Source organism: Bombus vancouverensis, chromosome 11 (assembly GCF_051014615.1).
Source record: "Bombus vancouverensis nearcticus chromosome 11, iyBomVanc1_principal, whole genome shotgun sequence".
In the NCBI taxonomy this organism is placed as follows: domain Eukaryota; kingdom Metazoa; phylum Arthropoda; class Insecta; order Hymenoptera; family Apidae; genus Bombus; species Bombus vancouverensis.
The window spans coordinates 12349550-12365999 of record NC_134921.1 but is presented as its reverse complement, the minus strand read 5'-3'; positions in this window follow the sequence as shown (position 1 = coordinate 12365999).

Sequence of the window (16450 nt, the reverse complement as noted above, 5' to 3'; positions counted from 1 at the left end):
TTAATATGTGAATTATTTGACATCTGGTAGTTGCACAGTTATCAGTAAATGTGGTATAATTGTATGGGTTTTATCGAATTCTTAATTCATTAAGTGGCTTGCACTTTGCATCCTAGGAACATTTTTAGAAACACGGAATGTATTCTAGGGATATAGAAATTGTTTGAGCTCTTTCGAATATGAAATCGTTCGGTATTTAAAGTGACCCGTATATGACTCACACAACACATCTACCTGTTTTGGGAAAGTTCGAATTTTCTATCTCCTAGATAGTAAACCTTACGATGCTGACCTTAATAACAAATAAATAAACACCCCAATTGTCCGACGAGTCAGGTCTAAAGTAAACATCCGTAAAGTACCGTTGGGTATGCATTCATGAGAGTACAGGATCGTAAAATTTGAATAGATTCCCATCCCATAAAATCCATGGAAAGTCCGGGGTAGAAAATTAATATATAAGGAACAAATAAAACTTCTTGAAAGAGTATTGACAAAGTCTAATTGCGATTTTCATTACGACGTCATATTCTTCGTGTTATACTATACCGTATTCTGAATCTTAACTTGCAAATACATAACATAAACATACTACTACTCGACATCTTTCATTTACCCCCACCTTGAACGTTAATTTCGTTCAAGGTTCGCGATAATAACCGATCAGTTGCAACCTGACTGATCGTCATTTAGTTGAGAATTCGCAACAGAAACGTCTTGTAAAAAAAAAATGCAATCTGCTGGTAAGAATGGGACGATTGATTTGAAAATTTTATTACGCATGGAATAAAGATAAAAATGTATTACGTCTATTGAAATTATTCGTCGATGCAAATCGTGTTTCTGCCTATAAATAGCAACGTGTAATAGCAACGTGGTTTGTTAACTTTTCCAAAATTGCCAGTGGACCTTGATTAGCTATCGGAAGATAAGAATTAACGCGTGTATATCTGTCGATAATCTATAACATTGACGCATACTTAGGTACAACATAGGAAATGTGTTTCAATCTCGGTACAATCTGCAAACCAGCGAGGAAATCTAGTTGCAATGCTAACAGTATGTCGGAACTTTTCTTCCTTTCCTCGCGTTAACCAGGATTAACTACCGCGATCATTAACTGCAGGCCTAGTTTCAGATGAACTTCGAATCACCGATGCAAACAGCGCATTAACTACCTAGATAGCCATCAATCATTAATTAAGTTCAACAGAGCTCAACTTTGACGATCAGATTGAAGTTGGCACTCGTTCCCTGTTTTTACAGTTATTTACCGCTCATTGCATCGTATTTTATACTCTTCTGTCATTGCACAAGCTGCTAAAATTTTACCCAAATTTTCAGATATTTAGAGACAGGGTACTAATTTGCCTCACACTACTGTTCAAGTTCTTGTTCCTTGTAAGAAAATCTTAATTACGGTTTTGGAAGGTACATAAGAAATATTTATTGGCGATAATACGGTATTTGCTAGAAAAAAAAAGTATTAAACATAAAAGATATCAAACGTATTCCCTCCGTAGTATTTTGGCATCTCTTCGTCTTCTGCTTCATCTTTTTTCCATCTTTTTCTCTTCCTTCACCGACGGTGTACTCGCGTACTAATTACGTTCCGCACTTCTTTATCTCCTTCTGATTAATCAGAAAACTCGTATAAGACGTGGCAACCGCGGACATCCTACGCCACAGATATTTTCGCGATAGTTTCTATCCTCCGTAAAAGCGAAAAATCTGCATGAAATATAAGGCACGAAGGAATCGTGCCCGCGGTGATAGCGGAGTGGAAGCCCGAAGGCGGCACAACAGTCGATTCATCGCACGATACATAGGCGATTCGGTTTCGCGTGGAGAGGAAGGAAGCGGTAGCAAGCGGCGGCAAGGGTGCAAGGGAACGCTTTGAAATGGGCAGGTTCTCTAGCGCGTGCATACATAAATAATATTAGACAATATCGAATTAAAATTCGCATCTTTCTGGCGAGCAACAATGGACCGTGGCGCGGCCAACAAAGGAAATGCCCGCCGCAACGGCGGCGGCGGAGGTGGTGGTGAGTGGTGGTGATGCTGCGGTGCTCATGGCCGGTGGTGGTGGTAGTATGGTGGCGGCGGCATTTATAAAAGTAATAAAACAGTCGAACAACAACTCGATGGAGTGAGTTGGCAATCAGAAAGAAAGAGAGGTAGCGAGGAAGGTAGAAAGGGCGAGCGAGCGAGATATTCCGCGAAGGTGAAAAGAGGAGAGCGAAAGGAGATACAGAAAAACAGAGCAAAAGAGAGAGACGGAGCACAGGAGAACAGCGACCCGACCCGACCGACCGGTAGCCCAGCCAGCGCACGTATATCTTGCTCTGCTACACCGCACGCCGATTCTTCGAGGTTCTCATTGATGGATTGGTTCGCCACCGAAACCGAGATACTCCACCTATCATCCCTAAGCAAGAGCTTATCGTCCACTTAAATATTCCATTTCCCTCTAAAAGATTATAATAACGTATTATCGGGATTAATAATAATTAATATATACGAGCCGCATGATCCGTAAAGGAGATCTCGAGAACATCGAAAAGGCGTATGATCAACTGAGAAAACGTAAGAAATTAACTTCTTTAGCGAGCTAACTTGCTCGGCACTTTAACCAACTCGATTATTAATCCATCACTCGGTAAGGTTTATGTACTCGGTGAATCCCATTCGTATCTTTTCTCGGCCATTCGTATCGTTTGAACATCCGTTTCGCGGATAGCGCAAACATTAATTCAATCTTAATACTAGTTCCGTTCGTAGAGTCGTAGAGTATTCACGGCCGATGCGGGAACCAGTTCTCTAGACGAAAGAAGCATAATGAGATTAGCTTACGGGCAAACATCGAAAAACGATGTTGGTGCAGGATACCGGCGTTGTATCGTTGGCGAACGAGCCGCAGGTGCGTCCAACCGATTATCGGGAGGCGAGTCGGTGCGCGAAAGACGAGAGGTGAGCGCTCCCTCCCTGGAGGTTGAGAGCCAGGGTATGTAGAGCAGATGCTCTGGCCATGGCAGTGGTGGCGGGGTGCGTGATTTTTCACCGCCGACAGCTCCTCCTTCGAGAACCGCGCATTCCACCTCCTTCCTTCTGCTTCTTCGACCGCTCTCGCTTCTTCGCCAGTCGGTCTCCTTCATCCTTCACTCTTCGTTTCGCAACCGTTGCTTCTGCCGTTGCTGCCGTTGCCGTTCCTCGTCTTTCTCTCTTCCTCTCTTTTCCTCGCGCCCTACCAGGCGTAGCTTCCCTCTCTTTCTCTCCTTCGGTGGCGAACATTCGCAACGTATGCCGCGGACACGCCACTGGACACCAGTTGCACGATCTTAGATTTGCTGATCTCGCGTCCAGAGTGCACCGACACATAGGGATGCGCTCTGGTGCAGCACACGAGGGGCACGCCTGTGTCCGCTCGCGTGTGCACATGCACGCACGCGATACACAAACGGCCCGTGACTGTTCCCAGAAATGATTTTCAATAATCGACCGACAGGGAAACGCGAAAAGGTACCGATGCGCCTTCCTCTTGACGCGTCGACGTTAACTTTGCGCCGTTGTGATTTTTATCGATTATCCGTTCACTAGCGCCTCGTATCCTTCGCATAGAACACGCTTACGGGTAATTGCAAAATGTCCGTATTATTCATGGACAGAAGAAATCGTTGCAGATAGTCGAAGAAACGAAACTGAACCACCCAAAATGGAGACCACCTGAAACACCTCATTAACTTCACCACCTCCATCAATGTCTCTGCTTTTCTCTACCCACCTGGTGGATTACGATTTACAAGCAGCCGTCGTACCAGGCATCGTTCGTTACGTTCGTAATTTACATTTGCCAGTCGGCCACGTACAACATACTTGAGTCAGCGTTGAATAGAATCAACACCGGCCGTTTTGCCAGGGTACCATGTTGAAACGAGTGATTTACGTAAGCTTGTCGATGTGTAGCGCGGCTCGGCTTCGATAGAAAGCGAGATCGACTTGTAAATCGGCGTGTCATTATGCAGATAGCCGGGATGCACGAGCGGTACGTCGAGCGAAAAACGCGGTATCGCGCGGTATCGAGACACGCTGGTGTATCGGGGGGTCCTGGGGATTTACAATCGACTGAGAGATCGGAAATCACCGGCCATGCCAGGCATTAGCCGTCAGGAGGTATCGAAGGCGCGAATACGGCTAATTGGCGTAGCACGAGCCGCGTATAGGTAGCTTAGGGGAGTCGCATAGCTGCGAAATTTTCAGAGAAGGCGTTTATAAAGCGCGTACGGTCAGCGAGCCGGAGGGCCGCGAGGGTTTTAACAGAGTCGCGTCTCGCTCGAAAGAAGAAGCCGGAGAAGAGAAGGGTAGGCATCGCAATTACGCAAATTGCGGCTCTGTTCTCGCCTGCTCCGGGCTGACTGCCTGCGGGAGGGCATCATGACGACCAGTACAGGCTGAAGGGTGGCGTTACGTGGAATGCTCGTGGTTCATGCTCGCGTTCATGGACGCTAACTACTTGCTCTACGATTGTTTGCTTACAAAAGATGGACCACGTTTGTAGGGAGAGTTCGATAACTAGGATATCTGGTTAAGGTTTCGCTGTCCAATTTTTTCCCGTGAAACGTCGACGGATCTTTGACCAAATTTATGGCTGGACGACCACCGGCGTAAGCTCGATTTAAAAAATGTATCCTGCAGTAATACGCGGTATATGCTTTTTCGGAGCTCGTATGCGAACTCGTAGCGTCGAAAAGGTTAAACGAACGATCCAAAGATGGAGTTTGTTATCGTAGATACGCCGTGGCTTTCTCTAGTCTGGCGGATCGTCGGCGATGGCTCGCCTACCGCGAACATTCACTCCGGAACGAGAGGGATCGGTCTAAGAGCGATGAAAAATGCTGTTTATATCGGGGAAACTGGTTGAACGGCGGTCCGTTTCGACGGGCAGGCAACGGAGCGCGTGCCTGCCGCGGTCTTATTAGCGCTGATCAGCCTTGCGATAAATTTATGTGCCGTGCAAGATATATATGCCGCGAGGCATCGCCACGTGGAAAAAACGACGCCGTTACACACGCGGGATCCCCGTAGTTTCTGGTTCGATTCCGTGGCCGTGTCGCGGCCGTTTTTGCTCTGGCGACGCGCCGTACGCACACGGCGCTGACACTGCGTCTAACAGAGAGCGACAGAAAATCTATCAGGCTTTCAATGAAAGCGCTGGATACACCGCGGCTGGAATTTCTAATGCCAAGGCGCGCGCCAGCTATGTCGGGCACGACGATTGGCGAGAAATCGTTTCACCACTTTGTTACGTTGTTTTTGTCGCCAACACGAATATCTATCCTATCATGTCGTATCGCCGTCTCTTCATTCTCTTCCCGTTCTTCTTGTATTTTCTTCGTGGGATAATCCGGGGCAAGATAGATCTCGCGTTAAAAAAAAAAAAAAAAAAAATAAAAAGAAAAACGTATCCATGTTGAATATTTTTGAAATATCGAGTGTTATACTTTTTGGCTCGCATAGCGAGCTATGTTTCATGGAACTACGTTTCATGGAGTTCCACCGATTCTACCGATGATCGGTACAGTGTACTGATTCTACCGATGATCGGTACAGTCTACTGATTCTACCGATTAGTAGGATCGTTCCACTTTTTCCCCTTATCTTCTGTGTTCGACCGTTCCCCTGGGACGGTCGAAACGGGAGGGTCTCACGATTCCAGAACAGGTAGATATAAAAAGCAAAATGAAGAAATAAGAGTAAAATCCATAATCTGGATTGATATAAACGCTTAGGCCGACAGGAAGGGTCGCCGTTTTAAGCGTCACGAGTCGGAGTCGCGTAAAGAAGAGAGCGATGCAAGCGTGAAGCCGCTCACCAGGGGCGTATTAACGGCGATGCCATAACGTGGGCATTTATTTCTCTATCGGCGGCATCCGTTGGAAGCTGGAAGCCACGACCACGGCAGGCAACGATGGAAATTTATACGGAGCCGATAATTAGCGAGCCGAATCGGCTCCTGGGAGGAGTAGCTCAGTGGCCGCGGTAATCGCCGTAATTTATGCCCGCTTCTCGGGATATAAGCTCGTTGAGATAGGCCAGGAGCGTAAAAAGGCGCACGGCGAAAATGTCGCCCAATTAACGGCGAATTGGAGCGGCCGAGGTCGCGCGCGTACACACCGTGCCATTCCACTGCGATGTGTGGACACGCGTGTACACGCGTGTCTGCTGCACGTGTGCGTGTATACAGGGTGACCCGGCGAGATCGCATTTCCATAAAAGAACCGAGGATGGAACGACGTTCACCGTTGTTTATTGGTCGCTTCTTTGGGGGCTGAAGTTTTATCGAGGCAGTCTTTGCTTAAATTTCTTCCATCGTACGATCGTATTGGAACCAGTTGATTTGCGAGTATACCTGTCGAACGTGTTTGAGAACCCGAGAAATATCGTGATTTTTGAAAAGACAATGGAGGTTGCAGGGTAATTTATAGCGAAGTTCTCTGAATCAAAGAAATATGTACGTTCTTTTCTGATAATCGTGTATTTGAGATACAGAATTTACGCCATTCCGAGATCGACTTTGTTTCAGTAAAACTAGAATAATTGCGTTCGCTTCTAAAAACGTAACTTACCTACCTACCTATTCTTTAGAAAATTTAACGTTTCGTGTCACCGGCGTTATATTCTTCTGTCTTTTATCTCAGACCATTCTTATTTTCCGTACTACGAATCTACACTATACTAATTTTATTACAATGCATTTTGTGTTAAGTAGAGCGCAAAACCTCTATTGATTCCTCGCAACGTGAAAGCTAAAGTTTTTCTAATTTTGGAATCCGATAGATCCTGATCCATAGTGCATGAATTCAAAGAGGATCAAAGCCGTCTCAACTTTGATATTCACTGATACACGCAAGCCTAATATGACGCCCCTCCTTAAAATATCCAATTTTAGAATAACAAAGTTATCGTTTCTATGCCATCACTGTTTGATCGTTACGTGAAAACGCTCGAATATCAAAAAAACAACCGACAAATATACTATAAGATCCCTGTACGTTAAAGATTCTACGTAGAACCGTCCAAACTGTCAATTATGATTACTCGATTACGAGAAAAGGGCAGTGAAAATAAAAACGATATTCGTATAAAAATATCGGACCATCGAATCTGGATTGACGGCAATCTCGCAAACGACACACGTTATTGAAGCTTCCTTATTAAATCGTTAAACTCGTTCGTCGTTTTCGCTATATTTCGATCGGCAGAAGCTCGAAGCGCGGCTACGAAATTCGCAAACCAATTCGAACGTATTACGTATTATCAGCTTAACTCGATACTTTGTTTTAAATCTATATTTGTTCGTATTTGGCGGCGCGTTGCAGAACTGTGAATGTATTTAAATAACTAATCCTCGCCGCTTGTGAAAGAAATTAACGTTAACAAAGGCAAATCAACCTTAATTAGATCGGTTTTAGCCTCCGCAAATGTAAATGCGACACGATTTATTTTTACCAGGAACGTAAACGACGCGTTAAGAGATACGAGCTCTCTAAATAAAGAAATTATTACGTACGAGGGATTGGTACTTCGGTTGACGAGCTAACTCATCTACCCAGGTTAAACGGGTTAAAATCGAGCACCTTGTATATAAATACATACAGATATTCTTAAAGATTCTTACGTGCGGTCAGGTACATAGAGGTGGCGGCAGAGGAGCGTACGCTTAACGAGTCGCTGGCGCAAAAGCCGCCGCTTCGCCATTAGCGAGAGCGGACTGCGCGAGTGAAACCCACCAGGTTTAAATAGCGCGAGCGTTCAACCGGACCAGGAGGCCCGGCCTCGCGTTACCGCGCCTCCCTTTTGAACTTCGAGCCACTTTTACGATTTTATTATTGGCTCTTACGCTCGCGATATTTATGCGACGTCGCGCGATATTTTCCACGGCGCAACGCGTCGACTTTAATGGTATCCACCCTTCCCCTGTGCGCGCGATCCACGACCCTCTTAGGATCGGCGCATCGCGCGATGCACTAATAACGCTTCGACCGAGCGGAACTTAATTAGGAGGCCGCGGACAACGAGCGGCGAACGAGCATCCACTCGTTGCACACCGCGCCGTTCAAACGGCCTCGAATACTGCAAATTTCCAATTCCATCGGGATTCCGGCCACGCATTCGTTCGATAATTTACCTGTTTGCTCTTCCCCGTTGATTACGCCGCGCGCTGTTTCGCAAGAGAAAAACCCACACTTTTTTCGATGGCTAAAGCGAACAGATACGATTCATTACATTTCTGCCGTAATCAAATCGCACAGTAGCTTGCCATTGCTCTTCCACGATAGCCTAATCTAGATCGAAATTCGTAGAAATTTCAGGCGAATGTCTTTAACTTGTAAACTGTGATGCACGATTTAGAGTAGGTGAATAATTTCTGTGAAACGAATCCCGTATCGTCGAGTCGCCGGAGAAATTATCCCAATCTGTGATTTCCTGATTATAAAATTGGTATTTGAGAACTGGTTGTTGGTGGAAAAGGGATAAGATCGACGCAAGAAATTGTACTTTTCAAATTCTTTTGCGTTCAACCAGTAAGTTAAGCTTCTCATCTTTGTACTCGAGAACATTAAAGACTCGTTCTTTCGTAATTTGTACCATTCCTTCATTCTTCTAAACATTATTCGAAACGAAAAAAACACGATGTGGTGTCAAAGGAGAGAACTGTCCAATATTTTATATCTTATTCGCTTTTGATTATCCTATAAAAATCGTTCTCTAATCGCTCGCGGTATGGGAGTTATGTAAATTACGCGTCATTTTGCTGACCGTTGCCAACAAGCGTTTTTCCTTAGGCTTTTTATCGCGTTCGATAATAACGTTCGATGAAGATACGAAGTGCTGTCAAAAACCTATCCATTGATCGCATGACAAACCGTACGGAGGTTCGATAATCTACCACGTCTATCGCATGTTAATGATCCTAATAAATGTTACCGAAGCAAGCAGAAGAGCATTGACATTGAGATAAATCGATATATCTACGCATCTCCGACGGCCACTCCGGTTAATATTTATTTATGCATCTTTACCAGCCAGTTTCAAACTCGTTTGGCGACGTAGGACCTTCTTCTCTCACCTTCGTTCACGAAAGCCTCTCAGGGCGAGCCTACGACTCCTCTTGAACCAGCCATTTTCCATTAGTTTCAAAATTTCAGTCCTCTATCGCCAAAGTATGAAAAGATTACAAGCGTGTTTGGATTATTCGAGGAATATATGGAGATTTTCCGAGATTTCATAAGATTGCCAAGTAACTCGCAAAATTGCGAATGTTTCTAACTCGAACTCTTCCTCCTTTCCAATGGCAAACTTTCCCATAATACCTTTCCACGAAATCGCGAATGGAGAGAAGGGTGGACTGAGATCGTCCGCGTGAACTTAACGTACACCTTGATGTAGCTGTTGAGATACTTTGGTCGCGGAGATGTTATCGAGAGCGTGTTGCCTATGGTTTCCACGAGCAGCGTCCATATATGCAAAAGAACGAATCGCACGTTCTATTTGTTCGGCGATCGGTGCACGTGTGTGCGTTCGATTCTCTGTTCTGGCTCGGGCTCGAAAGCGGTTGCAGAAGGGACCGTTAGAAGTGGATAACGATATTCAAGTAGTTTAAAGGAGGTCTGTTCGCGTTGCGTGCCGATCGTGTCTATTTTACGAGGCGCGAACGACAGTCTTTCCTTGCGATCGGCCATCACCAATGGACAACGCCTCGCATGTTCCCGACAGCGAGGCCAAGCAGCGCTAAAGTACCCGTGATTTTCAAATTCTCCGTTCGGTGACCGTGTACACAGCAGGACATACTTGTCTCGAAGCGCATTGACGACTCCGAACATGCTTGTTCAGCTTCGTGACTTTTAGTATGTGACCAAGTTCCAGTCATAAATTGCTTAATATTTCCGTTTAATGCGCATTATCCTTGCGCTCGTTGCTGTTTAGATTTCTCTATTTGCCAATCGTTAAACCGAAGTACTACCTTTCGTGGATGAATGCGAAGCATGAGATGCGTGATTCTATGTAATTAGAAACCTGCACCGTGTACATACTTAAGAATAGTCGTAAAATATAGAGGAAGTACCGGAAACTTGGGATGGAAGGGATTGTGTTATCTCGATATCCGATATTTCCAAAAGTCTCAAATTGTGATGCAATTAAAAAAAAACAAAAAAATCGGGATATTCAAATTTAATAGAAAATTCTACGTGGATACACACGTACCTTTTATCCACGTTTGGAACAACTAAACCAGCGCTCGATACATCTCGCTAGATTTTTGCAACTTCACGAATAATTTGCACAGTCAGTAACCGACGGACGAGCGCTACGTAATCCCGCGGTACAATTGAGATATCGTAAAGAAGTGAACATTTTTTCACGAGCTCCGATCTGCGATCATTGGCGGGCAATTAGCCAGCTCTTTAAAACGAGCAATTATTTGTCACGGCGGTTGTCGAGCGATCGAGATTGGTTTCACGATATTGTAAATAACAACCGGGTACCGACAAATCGTTATCTTCGCCGCGAGCTTTTAGCCCGTGGTCCACGGGCACGAACTTTCGATTAAAATTATCTACGTCGTTTCGATGTAGCCGGCAGCGAGATTGTAAAAGGGACGCGTGATGGCGGGGTGGGACGTATGCAGTGCATACAATAGTAGCGCCTTACGATTCGATCTATTGCTACCATCGTACGGAACGTGAAAACCTGGAAGTCATTTCTGCCACCATTCCGCATGGCTGCTCATAGCTATGCCACCACTACTAATACCCGTTTCAGCATTTCTTTCGTGATTTTAGCGATAGATGCGAGAAGACTCGAGCTGATTTCAATCCAACCTTAAAATCCTCGAGCAAACTAGAATCGATTTTACAGAAACAGATTTCATCTTTTTTCCCGACCCCTGAAATTCCTTGAGCTAATAACGATCGCGAGTGACTCGATGTTTCTTTCGATTCTTGACTCGATCGAATATTTCAGCGGCAATTCATCGAACGACTATCGACGGCAGTCGTGGCTCGGTACATCTAACTACCGTGGTACGGCAACCTTTTTTCTATCTCGTGCATCGCGTTCCTGACACGACAATCGATGTTTACCGGCAATTCAGATCTCGGTTAACTGCTGGCAATTTAGAGTCACGCGTCTACTCACGCGACGCCGTGTGGTATTCTAAATATTTGGTGATTTATGCCTGTGTTTCTTACGTTAGTTTCTTTCGCTCTGTGGTGGAAGTGAAAAAGAAAAAAAGAAAAGAAAAAGGAGAACGTTTGGTCGATCACGAGCTCCTAAGCGAAGCTGCTGATGGTGCCACGTGGTTTACTCGCGATGAAGATTTCTAACAAGTCATGTCGATGATTAATCGATCCTGGCCGGCATTCTTGTAACGAGCAGCCGCGTACGACAGGAAAAGTACGAATGAAAAATGCCTGAATCGAGCGTAATTTATTACCGCTATTATGGATTCTTACGAGTTACAGCCTCGTGAACTGAATTTCACGGGATCGCTTTGCCTAGCCTTCCGGATAGGTGTAAGGTTTTTTTACGAAGTTCAATGCTAATCCGGTATGCTTGAATTTTACTTTTCTTCTGTCTTTTTCTTTTCCCTTGATCGTCTGTAATTTCATGCTGGAGATTCGTCGGTATGTCGAACGTTAACGTGTAATTTAGTAAATGTGCGAAATAATCTAGGTGGGAAAAAAATTTGCAAATAGAGACGTCATGCATCGAAGTGTGTGATTATTGGAATTATTCTACTCGAGATATAATTGTTCCACTATTTTTCAATTGCTGTCGAGAGGAAAATGAAACGTTTGTAAAATTGTTCCGTATCCTTGATCGATTGTTGTGCAATTTAAGAGAAGAAATAGAAGAACGATGACGTTGTAGACTAAAATTCTATTCTATTCTACTCGTAGAATCGTTCTACTTTCCAACTGCTGTTGAGATCGAAGCGTTTGTGAAATGATTGCGCATTCTGATTAATTATCGTGATCGTTTGACCGATCAATTAAATTTGTGTAAGGCGTTGTCAACGTTCGATGGTATATTCAAGAATTTCCGTGTTCACCTATTGGAATTGCGTTACGCGTTAGGTATCAGGAAATGGTATCGAATTGTGCAGTATCTTTATTTGTGTAGGTCCGATAAATCAATTACTCGTATCGCCGTGTCGATAATTTACAATGTGTTTCTTACTCTCTTGTTCACTTTCATTGCTCGAGCTTTATATTGTAAATCGCGCACAGTCTACATTTTACTATTTCCACGCTATCACTGGTGGCGTCAAAGATGTTTTACGACTTTAATCAGTACCGTGGTGCAGTCGACATATATCTTATGTCGTGTCATTGTATAAATATATATGCCTTACCTTTTAATCTCCGCTGGATATAAAATCGTAATGTACTCTATCTTTTATCTGTTTTCCCAAACTATTTTCTTAGCAAGAGTAAGGGAATATTTTACGGTTTCCCTTTAGAATGAACATTTTCTATTTTGTCTTATCTTTCTTCAGAATCTTCGCTTTAAATTCAACGATAGCTCGAAAGTATTAAAAATAGTTTTAATCCGAAAGTTTCATTTCTACTGGTCCCTACTTTTTTAAACTTACTTCTTTAAAGTAGGTAACAGTTCTCGACGTTATATATCTGAAAGATGGAAATCAAAATGTTTGTTATCACTTCTTAAAATTCACTTTCATTACATTATCGTTTATCAGCTTGTAGAATGAGATTTTAATACTCATTTTATGGCACCATCAATCCATTAGCTTTATCTTTCATGCAGCGTTAGTCATGAGAATGAACATAGATAGGAACACGGGTTGTTCAGAAAATTCGAAATTTTATAATAATCCTAAAATAACTATAAATTCGATGACTGCAATTATAAAAAAGATCATGATGGACAAAATTTGATTGCAGATTGAAGTTCGGCATACAAAGGTGCATAAGGAGCGGTACAGCAATCGTCTCATCGCAGTACTGTGATAGAAGCCGTACTTTTAATCCGATTACAATCAACGGTGGACGAAACGACAAGGGAATCGGCGGGACAAAGGTCGGCGGATCCATGAATCACAGCTATTTTGACATTAGTTTAAATAATCTGGCTCGCGCCAAAATAATTTCGCCTCGCTTCGATCACGTTCGTGCGGTTCCGGTTCCGCGAGCATCATCGTCGCGGTTAATCTTCGTTTCTTGGATCGTTTCGCGCACACGCGTCATATCACCGGCTCTCACGTTCTATAATTAAAACGGTAGAGACCCGATCAAACAAACCCTCCGCCGACACGGTTCCATTTACTCTCTATTACAAGCTCGCGCGCGCGTTTACCAAACGATTCCATTAACTCGCCTAATCGAATCGTACCTAATTGCCACCCGGCAATGTTGAAACAACCGTGTGCTCGGGCGGAATCAAATCGAGCGTCGGTTGCTCGGAAGAGTTCGTCAAGTTTCGTATGAGCGGCACATCGTGTGCTCGTTTGACCTGTGTAGCTGTACGTCGAATACGCTCGCCGCGGCAGTTCGCGGGACAGAATCGTTTTGTTTACACGCGCTTCGCGACAGTCGCTCGATAAATCTATTCGCCACGCTTTTGCATATTTTCCGAATCGACGCGTCTCCAAGTCGCACAGCTATCGTCGAATACCCACGAAGACGACCTTCGATGATTTTAAGTGGAATGCGTCGGTCATCGTCTGATCGCCCAAGTACAATCAGGTGTAACATTGGAGTCGCTCCTGCTTTTGTCAACCTATCGAGTCGTACTCGATGCGTGTTTGTACGTCGAAGAGGAGAAAAACGTTGGATCGGTTATACCGACGACAATGCACGACGTACACGTGGATGGGAAAGTAGATTAGGAGGAAGTCAGACACGTGGGCGATATCTCAATGCCCGGTCCTATATCGCTTCAATACCGTGCTGGATATTTTCCAGTTGTTATCAAACTGTCTTACAATAGAAGCTCTTTATACGTCGGATAGATGAACATAGATCGTCGGATGTAGTCAATGGATAATTGAACCAAATATACCTATACAGCAGTGTCAATGCGCAAAGAATATTACACGACAGCGAAGGAGCACCTCGGGAAGAACCGAGACACGTGGACAGAGTCAGAATCTCGTCGGTCCACGTACAAGGTGCTCCAATCGACTACATTAAGCTTCAAAGAATCCGAGCTCTTTTGCACGTGCAGCTAACGTGGTGGTGCAAACATCAGATCCGGAAGCGGGAGTGCGGCATGTGTGGACGATCGAAGGAAACGTTGAACGTATTCGCGGCACTCCGGATCCGTCGTTCGGTTGTGTTCGTACAGCTTCGTCCGCGAACAAGAGCGTAACCTGCGCCCGAGGTGCACGCTGGGTATCGTATACGATAGCATACGTGTTAAACGACTTGTTTCGTCGCTTTGTTTACGCGCGTATCAGCGACAACAACAACAACAACAAAGAGAGAGAGAGAGAGAGAGAGAGACTCAACAGAGATCGGTGAGACTCATGCATCGAGCGAGTCGGCCGCGTTATCCGACTTGGAAATCGCGTGTCGCGTGACGGCGGCTCTCAGTTGGTTTTCGCGCGTGCAACGGTGTGATCGTCGTCAGACGTGTGTCGACGTGCGTCGTCGTCGCTTCCTAGCTTGATCTTCCGACGGGAAACGCGGGTCCCCGAGCGCGTCACGTGCGAATCGTGTGTGCATCGTGCGTCGTACGTCGTGGCAACGACGGTCACATGCTCGAACCTCGTCGTCGTTGGGTTCGTGCTCGCGAATCGCTCCGATTGTGCGCGTTCCACTGTCGTGAGAGTTCCCGCGTGTGACCTCCTCCGAGTGACTGGGAAAATGAGACGATCCATCGGCAGTAACACGTTCTGAGGATCATCCAGGAGGACCAGCAACGACAACAGTCTCGCATCGATCCGGTGAGTCTTATCTTTTAAACGATCCCGTAATATTCTCATCGTTTCTTTCAGCTTGTTATATACGCGTTTCTTCTACGAGATTGCGTCTTTGATTTTGCGTTTCCTGGAATTAACGTCGACCTGGCTCGATTGTTTTGGAGCGTGAAAGGTACGCAGCGGCCTTCGGCCGTTCGTTGGATATCTGTGTCAGGTCGGCGGAAATTCTTATTTGCGTTGTTGGTCGTGGAATGTTGTACTTTCCCGGGCTTTCGATCTTTTTTTCTTGCTTTTTTTTTTGTTTGTCAAACGTCGTCTTTGTCCGACGGAGACGCGAAAGGCGGAGCACGTGTCTGCGGTTTCCTCGATGATCTCTCGCTCCGCGTTTAGAAACGCGAGTCTCGAATTAGATCGACGATTGCTACGAGAGGGATTGATCGACTTTGTCGTTGAAACGTATGTATGTACGTTTGCGGTCGCCGCGTTGGCGTTCACAGAAAATCCATGCGTCGTTATTTTATGTAACGTGTGCTATAAGGTTATAGCGAGATAGAGTTGGCTGGCAGCGGAAGTACAGGCTGCTGATAGCGGAACCCGTGGTGAATATGGAGTCGCACAGTTCGTGTACATTCCGTTGGAAAAGTTATTTCGGTGTCGCGCTCCTCGCATATTTTTCGCGCATTTACCGCTCTCGTTTTCGATGTTTCCCAAAGTAACGGAACATACCGTAATTGGAAATTTATGCGTTAGAATATTATTGAAGATGTAATTTTAAAGATTCGTTTCGTTCTACTTGTAAAACATTTTAGTCCGGTTATTGCGGAATACAGTGGGGCTATCGTAGTTGCATAGAATAACTTTTAGAACGCTGTAACGAAATAACATTCTAAATATAACACGAGGCGATAGTTGCGAATAACACTTGCGTTAGACATTCGTGTTACAGCTCTCGAAGATAATAAAATAAAAAATAGTTTATTTGCTAACAGAAGCTCCACGTAATCGCTGATACTTCATACCGAGCGGTAACTTGTATATCTGCTGCACTCGAAAAGATCGAGTAACACGCGAATTTAGAAATAAACTTCTAAACAACGTAATACACTAGAACGATCGTCGACGACAATAACCTTATACTTCGTCGGACACATCCGTATCTTTATAAGACGTTTAAGCTCGAGACGCTCGACGATTTCATAAAATCACCAAAGATTCGTAGAACCATTAGACAGAGTACCACTGGGGACACCTTGTTTCTCATAAAAATAGCAATGGAAAGTAGACATAGCAAGATCGTTTGCTATCAGTCGCATCGTTTCGACGCGACGGAACGATCGATGGTTCGATTACGTCGGTTAGCTTTACGATCGTTAACGAGTCGGGGAAAAGGACGTTCGTGTCGTTGATCGCTGGTGAACGACGAGCGTTCGAAAAGAAGATTTTCCAAACGAGTAATCGTTATTGCTGGAGGAACACGACCGTATAGAGGCGTTGAATCTAGAC